The following is a 10,047-nucleotide window of genomic DNA, read 5'->3' on the forward strand; positions in this document are numbered from 1 at the left end:
CACTACATACAGTACTCGCTTCTTGAGGTTTCCATTTCAGTTTTTTCTGTACATTTCTAATTTGTAGATATGTATTCTGTATTTGGTTTGTGTCTGTCTGTGTTGTGAATGTGCACCCACAGTAGGGTATTTTGTTCATGTGTAGTTTCTGCATACAACTCTATTGGTAACACATTTAACATACCAACTTACAATGTCTTATCAATGTCTTACAAGTTAAATGTAAGACATTGATAAGACAGGCTAAGAGAGAATTTGAAAAGAAGTTGGCCGCAGAGGCAAAAACTCACAGAAAAAACTTTTTTTAAATATATCTGAAGCAGAAAGCTAGTGATGGAGTCAGTTGGACCATTAGATGATCGAGGGGTTAAAGGGGCACTTAGAGAAGATAAGGTCATCACGGAAAGATTTAAATGATTTCTTTGCTTTGGTGTTTTCTGAAGAGGATGTTGGGGAGGTACCCATACTGGAGAAGGTTTTCATGGGTAATGATTCAGATGGACTGAATCAAATCACGATGAACCTAGAAGATGTGGTTGACATGATTGACAAATTGAAGAGTAGTAAATCACCTGGACCGGATGGTATACACCCCAGAGTTCTGAAGGAACTACAAAATGAAATTTCAGACCTATTAGTAAAAATTTGTAACCTATCATTAAAATCATCCATTGTACCTGAAGACTGGAGGATAGCAAATGTAACCCCAATATTTAAAAAGGGCTCCAGAGGCGATCCGGGAAACTACAGACCGGTTAGCCTGACTTCAGTGCCAGGAAAAATAGTGGAAAATATTCTAAACATCAAAATCACAGAACATATAGAAAGACATGGTTTAATGGAACAATGTCAGCATGGCTTTACCCAAGGCAAATCTTGCCTCACAAATCTGCTTCACTTTTTTGAAGGAGTTAATAAACGTGGATAAAGGTGAACCGGTAGATGTAGTGAATGGTGAATAAAACGGAAAATGTCATAATGCCTCTGTATCGCTCCATGATGAGACTGCACCTTGAATACTGTGTCAATTCTGATCACCGCATCTCAAAAAAGATATAATTGCGATAGAGAAGGGCTACCAAAATGATAAGGGGAATGGAACAGCTCCCCTATGAGGAAAGATTAAAGAGGTTAGGACTTTTCAGCTTGGAGAAGAGACGGCTGAGGGGATATGAGAGGTGTTTAAAATCATGAGAGGTCTAGAACGGGTAGATGTGAATCGGTTATTTACTCTTTCGGATAATAGAAAGACTAGGGGGCACTCCATGAAGTTAGCATGTGGCACATTTAAAACTAATCGGAGAAAGTTCTTTTTTACTCAACGCACAATTAAACTTTGGAATTTATTGCCAGAGGATGTGGTTAGTGCAGTTAGTATAGCTGTGTTTAAAAAAAGGATTGGATAAGTTCTTGGAGGAGAAGTCCATTACCTGCTATTAATTAAGTTGACTTAGAAAATAGCCACTGCTATTACTAGCAACAGTAACATGGAATAGACTTAGTTTTTGGGTACTTGCCAGGTTCTTATGGAAACAGGATGCTGGGCTTGATGGACCCTTGGTCTGACCCAGTATGGCATGTTCTTAGTAAGAGGTGTATTGTTGTGCTAAGGCCTGGTGTAACATTTACAGTGCTTCCTTTTCATAGGTAGGATTGTTTCTGTATGAGACTGGCAGTTAGTACTGTTATGATATGGCAAGTTTGTTCTGTAGGCTTTGAGTGTGTATTTTTGCAGAAGTTTGTGTTGCTATTATTGACCTAGCTCCAGAATTTAAATATTTTTCTTTGGTGAGTAATAAGAGGAAGCATCCTATTTCTGCATTGCATCTATTGTTTGGGGAGTTTCTATGGATTTAGGGCTTGTTTACAGAACTCGTGATATAGTATTTATACTGTTTGGACCATGGATTTTCAACCCAGTCCTTGCAATGCAACCAGCTACTCTCGTTTTCAAGCTATCCAGAACAAATATGCATGAGTGAGAAAGTGCTTGCAAATTATTTATTGTGGATAACCTGAAAATCCAATTGGCTGGGTGTGTCCTGTGGACTAGGTTGAGAATTGCTAGTATAGACCTCAGACTTTATGCCCAAATAGAATTGATTGAATGGTGATTCCATTGAATAATGGTAATTTACTGGTTTGTTAAAACTGGTTGGGAGTTTTTGATGCATAGAAAGCTCTTCTGTCTAGAGACAGTGATCTACATGGAGGGAGGGAACCATGGGATTCCTGCTGGAACCAAACTAACAGGTCAGCCCCCCTTCCCCCCATCTGTGCAGGATAACACCCTGTTCAGAGCCACATGGAAATGTGCAAGATTGCATATTGCCGCCTCCCCCCCCCCCCCCCCCCCCCCCCAAGACAAGCAAAAGCCCCCAGATGCTGGAGACCATAGTATTTAACACTTGTAATTCAAACTGTATATGTATGATGTATTCTTTAAATGTGCTTTCAATATAACATCATATCAATTGAAATGCTACGATAAGTCAAACTTTACTGCCTTGAAACTGTCTTAAAAAGTTGTGAAAAATTCAAAAAAATGCAAAATTAATATCGGAGAAACCAATGATTATAACTGCGTGACGGTCTGTCATACACTAGTGACCGCACAATCACTGCCGTGGTATCGGAGACCATAGTATGCCACAAGTTTAGCCAGACAGACCAATCCCAGTAAACCAAAACTCCCCTTATGGATTATTCAGTCTAGATGGCTAAACCTGAATAAGTGGTAAAAGAATACAGCCTGGATCACTTTCTTTCACAAGGAAACGGTGGAGGACACCCACTTGCTCATTGTGCAAAGCTGAGAAAACATGATCATGGAGCACCAAGTTGCTGCTTTACAAATCTGTTTGAAAGGACCTGCTGCTTTTTCCCATGTGTGAAGTTGACAGCTGTAGGGGAAGGTACCTTAACTTGAAAAAAAATGCAGAAAAGGAGGTGAAATGGACAAGTCCTGTAGTTTACTCACTCTTTACTAAGCAGATTGCATGCATTTGGTGGCTGTCTTTATAGAAAACAAATGTAACAAAGGTGATGTTGATGGTGCCAAGGGAGTTCTACCAGAGTTTTAAAGACTAGATCCATGTCCCAGATTGAAACAAATGGATAGAATTAGAAGCCAGTGTTAGGGCCTTTTAAAAATGTAATAACATCTGGCTGTAGTGCCTAGTCTGTGCCAGCTAACAAACTTCAGATGGCTAAGATTACTCCAGTAGGTCCACTGAGGATGGTAACCAAAAGTCCTAGTCTTTGCCCTGTAAAACAGAAATTCCTAAATTAAATCTGTGTAAGCCTTCACACCAGCAAGAAAATTCCTTTCATATCTCTTTCCCCCACCACACACACACACACACATCACAGACTTTACTGGTCCAAGGTTTTCTGGATTTCACAAAAAAAGTCGACAAGCTGACTACAATAGCCATTTTTCTTCAGTAATAACCTTGCCAACTAGACTAAAATCACCATAGATTACATTCCCTAATGCCCAAAAAGAAGCTAATGTATAAAGATATGCATGTTGGGATGTGCATATTAGACAATTTCAATGAAATTTTGGAAAATGTTTTTCGGGTTCCCCAAAGAAAAAAAAACCCAAACCGTGGGGAAAAATGAAATTTCCCATGGCAGGCCAAAACTAATAGGTTCGGGCTTCGCACATCTTAAAAACGTAAATAAAGCTATCCTTCAAAGACAAGGGTAAGAGAGAAAAATCCTAGTGACTGCCAGTAACCCATTCTTTAATCAGCATGTGATTCACTGTCATTGTCTATGGTGAGCCTATTCTTTTATTTATGTACCTTCTACATCCTTGGGCAACCTACTGGGTGCGAGCTTATGTTTGAAGATCGAAGATGTTCCAACTTTCAGCTGCTCTGGATTTTGAAAGTATACCAGACCTCGTTTGAGCAGTCTTAAGACAGAGGCAACAGACTCCTTGTAATGAACTTCAGAAGCCAGAAAAGCGTGGGCCAGAACACAGCAAGCAGAATCACTTCTGCCCTTGCAATCTGAATCTTCTCCAAAACTCTGGGAAATATGTGCAGAACTCTGGCCTCCCATTGCTGGGAGAATGTGTGTGGGTGGGGAAATCCATGTCCTTTTGTAAAAATAGTCTAACTTCCAATGTATTTATATTTATCAATTTTGAGCTTGCCTTTCCTTTCACTCAAAGTGAAGTACATTGCCCATAACCAATTGTTAACTAATAATCTTAATAATTAGGTCATACCTGCTTGGGGCACCCCAACTGGATATAAACTCAGTGCAAGAATTGCAAAGTTCAATTCCAGTCCTGTGCGTACGACATCTGTCTGCTTAGTATATCTGCTAACACATTGCCATTCGCAGGTATAGACACAACTGCACTACTGGACAAATGCTGCTCTTCCCCGAACGAGAGCTGTTATGGCTCATGTAGCATCTTCTGACTTCTTGTACTTCCTGTTTGTTGATATATATCAACATGAAATTGTCAGTGTGTGTGTGTGTATATATATATATATATGTGTGTGTGTATATATGTATATATATATATATATATATATATATATATATATATATATATATAGTCTTCCCCTCCAGCTGTGTCTTAAAATGTAGAGAGGTATTGCATACTGCTCATTACCACAGCATTCATATGAAGTGAAGCTTTCGCACATGTCCACAAAGTCTGAACCTTGAAGATCACTCCTCAACCATAGTGACTTGTACCCAATCTTGCACACTTTAAGTCAATTTATGAACAATAGAGTCAACCTAACAAAGTAGATAAGAACAACAAGATAAAGCGAATCAGCAGAGGGGAAGGTAGGGCCTTCAGTCAGTCCTTCCTCTGTTTAGGAAATAGCCATGCCTTGCTTTCATTTTCATTTTGGGAATCAGTTTAAAAAATTAAAGCTGCTCTAGGAACTGCTATCCCTGAGCTCCTGGTCCTTTGGCACCACAGCTATTCAGAAAGTACCAGCTGCAACAGATTCTTCTTCAAAGTTTCAGCAACAAGAATTTTAAAAAGGAAGACAAAGCAGAAAGCAAAAATAAAGGAAAATTAAAAACCAAGAAAACAGACTTTTCAGGCAACAAAAATAATCTGAAGTAAGTCTTTGAGCAATTTGAAGAAAAGTACATATGTCTTTTGCCCCCTCAAAAATTCTATTTGCCTCAGGTTGGCCACACAGCGGCAGGGTTCCAGCAGCCTATGAGAATGTTAGGAAAACTGTCCACGTGGCAGTGCGCAGGGCTCCCGAGCACTACTACAGCAAAGGAGGCCTGGCAGAGTTACAGACCAAAGGCTTTCCCTCTGTACTACTGAAAGGTCAGTGAGACCTGGCCTTAGCAGAAGAGGCAGGCCAGCACTGGTGTGGCAGCTGTGTCCTTTTCCCAAAGGGTGGGCTCCATCAGCCAGCACTCTGGATAGCAGGGACTTGCTCTGAAAAAACAGCCTCCACGGGGAACTGCTGAGAATAGTTCTCAACTGCTAGGAGACCAAGGGCAGACTAGGAAAAGGAGCCCTCATGAGTTCTGTGATCCTACTGCTGCTCTGCACCTAAAGGAAGACAGCTAAACTGCCACACAGACTGGTGAGGCAGAGCCATCCACCACAAACTAACACCATCTGGAAGTCTGACAAATGGTTTCAGAAATTAGCATGCATTCTTTACATTTCTCCTCCATACCCACCCAGTATCGAGCTGATTTGATACAGCCTTTTACACTTAGCTGGCAAAAGCACTTCTGTGGTGTGTGTGTGTGTCACTAATTTCAGCAATCGTGGCAAGCTCTAAAAGCAGTCCACTCCAAGGTCAGAATTGGTGTTAAGCCACTGCAGTTACATGCAGGGAAAGTTCATGTGATCTGCCAAAGGCAAGCAGGTTCCTTACATACGGTGAACTAGTTTAGGACCCTTTCCATACAAAATACATTTTAGTCAAGTTAAATAAAAGAATACCTGATAGTTGACTCTTTCTTTTTTTGTTATGTATCTCGGTGAAATAAGATTACCACATTTGTTTATAGAGAATACTTTTTACAAGCCTAATCCAATGTTTTCACTGACATATTGTAGCAACAGTTTTGGTGACCAAGAAAAGCTGGTTAAGTTCAGTCAGGTGAGACACCCTCAATGTGAATCCCTGTGACCGAAATGGAGATGCAGGGCCAGGCTTCAAGTCTTCTCTTAAATCCAAGGTATAGCATAAGTATTTTTTGTAAACCATTACTATTTATCCTGCTACTGGACATATGCAGCATTATATGGTGATAACTATTCAGGTCTTATAAGTGCCTGCCACAAGGAGCTGGCACTAAGTGGGTACCTGAGGCAACAGAGAGTGAAGTGACTTGATGAAGTTCGTAAGGGGGCCAATGCAATAATGTTCGCAGAAAGCGGGTGCTGACTTTTCAGCACCCGCTTTCTTAATGCACGCATGGCGCCCATAAGGGGGGCGCGCTAGGAAGGAGGCGCTAGGGTCACTTGCACACATTTATCTTTTTGCATGCGGAGTGAATGAGTAATAGGCCTACTTACATGCATTTGCACGTGATGAGCGCTCTCTCATTCACTCCGCGTCGGACGTGTTAAATAGGCGCTAATCCCCCTATTGTATTAAGGGGTGGATTAGCGCCTATTTATCCCACGTCCGACTGCGGGTTATACAGTGCGCTCGGCAGTGTCAGTGAGAGAGAGAAGTGGGATGTGAACCCTGGCCTCCTGCTGTAACCACGCCTTCTTGGCTAGATTCTCTCTCAGATTACTTATAGCATTAGCTTACTGCTACTGGCATTGGAAATGAAAGTGATGATACGGGAGTTTGTAGGCAAGAACGGCCTACACTTAGCAAATGTGCACTAGGCAAAAAAAAAAAACCAAAACAGTAGGTTCTTTTTTTTTTCCCTCCTCAGAAATGTGGTACTCAAGATGCAATCCTGTGGCTCAACTTTTGCTCTACAGTATAAAAGACAAGGAAGAAGGGGGGTGGTTTGAGTCTCCTGTCCCAGGGGGGAGGGTCTAACAGGGCCCAGAAGGCAGCTACTGCTGTAGCATTCCCAACTGGATCAAGTGTAACTAGTAGGCCAAGGGGGTAATTTTCAAAAGGTTTTACATGTGTAAATGTAACTACTATTGTAGTAATTTTCAAAAGCCATTTACTCATGTAAAATGTACTTTCATGGGTAAATCCTAAGGACAATTCAATGGTATATGGTATATTGTAGCAATTTTCAAAAGCCCACTTCCACAGGTAAAACCCATTTTTAAGCATGTAAATGTTTTTGAAAATCAGGCCCTTAGTCTGGTCAAACACTTCCCTCTAGACCCTTCAGCTAGTGAGGAATCCTCTGTTGCCCAAGCATGCCCATCTATTGGAGGTGAGAATTGTAATTTTAAACCATTTAGCACAACTTGACCATTTTCTGGAAGCTCTCCTCTCTCTCTCAATCTCTCTCTGTCACAATGGCAAAACTATTCACTTCGAAAACTACAAGACTGGCCCAACCTCGCGAGTGATTGAAACACTACAAAGCTACAAACAAAACACTGGGTGTTACAAGGTGGTGCACCAAGGTTGTTGACACCTTTGTGTTTATATTACAGACACAGCACTAAACAGTATAAAAAATGACAACATTAGAATACTATGCTGCTCCTATTCAACATATTCCCATGCCTGTTTGACAGTGGCATACTGTGTGGTTGCTGGACTGGCAGGGGGCACCGCTAGGAGGTTGCCAGTAGCATGTCAGCTTCAAATCCTAGCTCTCTGGTTCTCCCCTTCTGGAGTTTATACCTTTGTTTTCTGACCCTGGCCTGCCCCCTTCTCTCCCTTCCTGCCCTGTTACTTCCTGGCACACTGGTGTGGTCCATACGTCAGCTGTTTGATCTGCACCAGGCTCCACAGCAGAGCAAAAGAGGGAGCAGTACCTGCTGCAAAAAAAAAAAATGCCCAGGACTAGGTCACAAGCACTGGATCACTGGACATGGAGTGGGGAGGTGAGGGGGTATCCAAGGTCAGGTTCTATGGGCCAGGGACATGGAGGAGGGGTGAGAGAGAGAGAGACAGCCCAGGGGCAGAAAAAACAAGGTTAAAGCTCGGGGAAGGGAAACGGGAGAACACAGACTGGGGGATAAGGGTGAGAATGGGGTCTAGTGGGAGAGCAGAGATTCAGAGATTGGATGGGGTTAGAAGTGTATTTTTTGCTGCCTTTGTTTTCTTGGCATTTTGGTTTTCTAATTGCATTCCAGTCTCTCTTTTCTCCAAGGCCTCCTTTCCATTTTCTGTTTCTCCTCATCTTTCTCCCTTCCTCCCCTACCTCTGTATCAGATTTCACCCCCTTTCATTCTCAAGTGCTCAATCTCCCTCTTGTTGTCTTTCATCTACCTACTTTCCACCATCCACCCCTCTCCCAGCTTGTATCCCCACTCTCACCCCCATCCTTCCTACAAATGACAAGACAACTTTACAATGTTCACTACTCTAGTAAAGCTGGTTTTTTTTTTAATTATAGGGTAGTGAGCATTGTGAAAACTGAAAAGTTTGCTTTGTTAATTACAGAGTAGTGAACATTGTAAATGTTATGCTTCCAGCCGTGATGTGACGTCCCCTCCATCAGAGGTCTCCAGTGAGCCCGGCTCTGAATTGTATTCTCCAGCACAGCCCTGGTTTCTTGCTACAGCCAGTCCTACAGCCTCCATGCCACCAGGGGACCTCTACAAGCTCACTTCCCTAGCTGACCAAGCTTCTCTTATCTGCCTGCACCACACCCAGACTCCAGTATTATTTAACCCTGTCTAGCCTCTGCCTCAGTGCTTTGGCATTGAGTTTTACTCTGCTCCTTGCTCTAACCACTTCTGCCTTGTGACCTTCTAAGGCCTTTCTTCGCTTCTCTGCATGGCCTCCGGGCTTTCTGATTTCTATTTTACCTAGTTTCGTCTTGTGGCCTTTGGGCCTTCTGTCCACAGCTTTCCTTGTCCTTCCCTTGTGGCCTCTGGGCCTTCAGGCATTTCCTTGTTTGAGCCATCTTTGAACTCTGGCCTAGCACTGAGGCCTCCTTAGGTCTCTTCCTGACACTAGGCCTCTCTGACTTTCTGAAATCTGGCCTAGCCCTGAGGCCTCCCTAAGTCTCTTCTAGACTCTAAGCCTCTTTCTGTGTTGCCCCCTTGGGGCTTTCCTGTTCCATGTTCTGTATTGTCTTTGTCCTGTCCAGTCCAGTCCTGCCTTGTCTGTCTATGGCCTAGTCTTTGTTCCAGTGTTCCTGGGTTACCTGTTTACCAGTCTGTTCCTGGGTTCCCAGTTCACTCTTCCCTCCAGCCCAGCCTGTACTCTGTTCCTGAGCCCCAGCCCTGCCTACACATCATTTCTTGCTCCATCCTCACTGGACTGCCCAAATCTAGCTCTAGCTTATCTTGCCGTCCTGTGCCACCGTGGAGGTGATGTCTAGCACTCTTCCCCAGCTCCGAACCTCCAAACAGTAAAGTCATCATTTCTAGGAAGGAAATTAATAAGTTTGGAAAATAGAAATAACAACAAAAATAGAAAAGATTAAAGGAAGGTTCATGAATGATATTACGATGATTGGCTAAAGGACACGAGAATATTGGAGTCGATTCCTTTCTGCATAATTGCAGTGCTTTGATATGAGCATTACCATTTTATTATAAAAAATGTTTTAAAGATTGTATAAAAAATAAATAGAACAATTTTATAAGGATAATATATAGGGTATTTTCACCACTTATGTGTGTATAATATTATATCTTTAGGGGTAATGGGTATCCTTTATTAATTTACTGTCTGGTTACCATTTCTAGTTTATAGGCAGGTATTTTGTATTTGGTGTTCTGAATGTGAGAGAAGTTGAGGCATTCTCCTAGCATGTGAGACTCTGTAACAGTCCAGCTTGTTTTGTTTTTCTAGTAGGAAGTGTATTGGTGTGCTAGGGGCCAGTGTAACATTTACGGTGTTGCCTTTTCATGGGTAGAATGCTTTCTGTGTGAGTCTGGCAATTAGTATTGTTATGGTATGGCAAGTTTGCTCCGTA

Source organism: Rhinatrema bivittatum, chromosome 1, assembly GCF_901001135.1.
Source record: "Rhinatrema bivittatum chromosome 1, aRhiBiv1.1, whole genome shotgun sequence".
In the NCBI taxonomy this organism is placed as follows: domain Eukaryota; kingdom Metazoa; phylum Chordata; class Amphibia; order Gymnophiona; family Rhinatrematidae; genus Rhinatrema; species Rhinatrema bivittatum.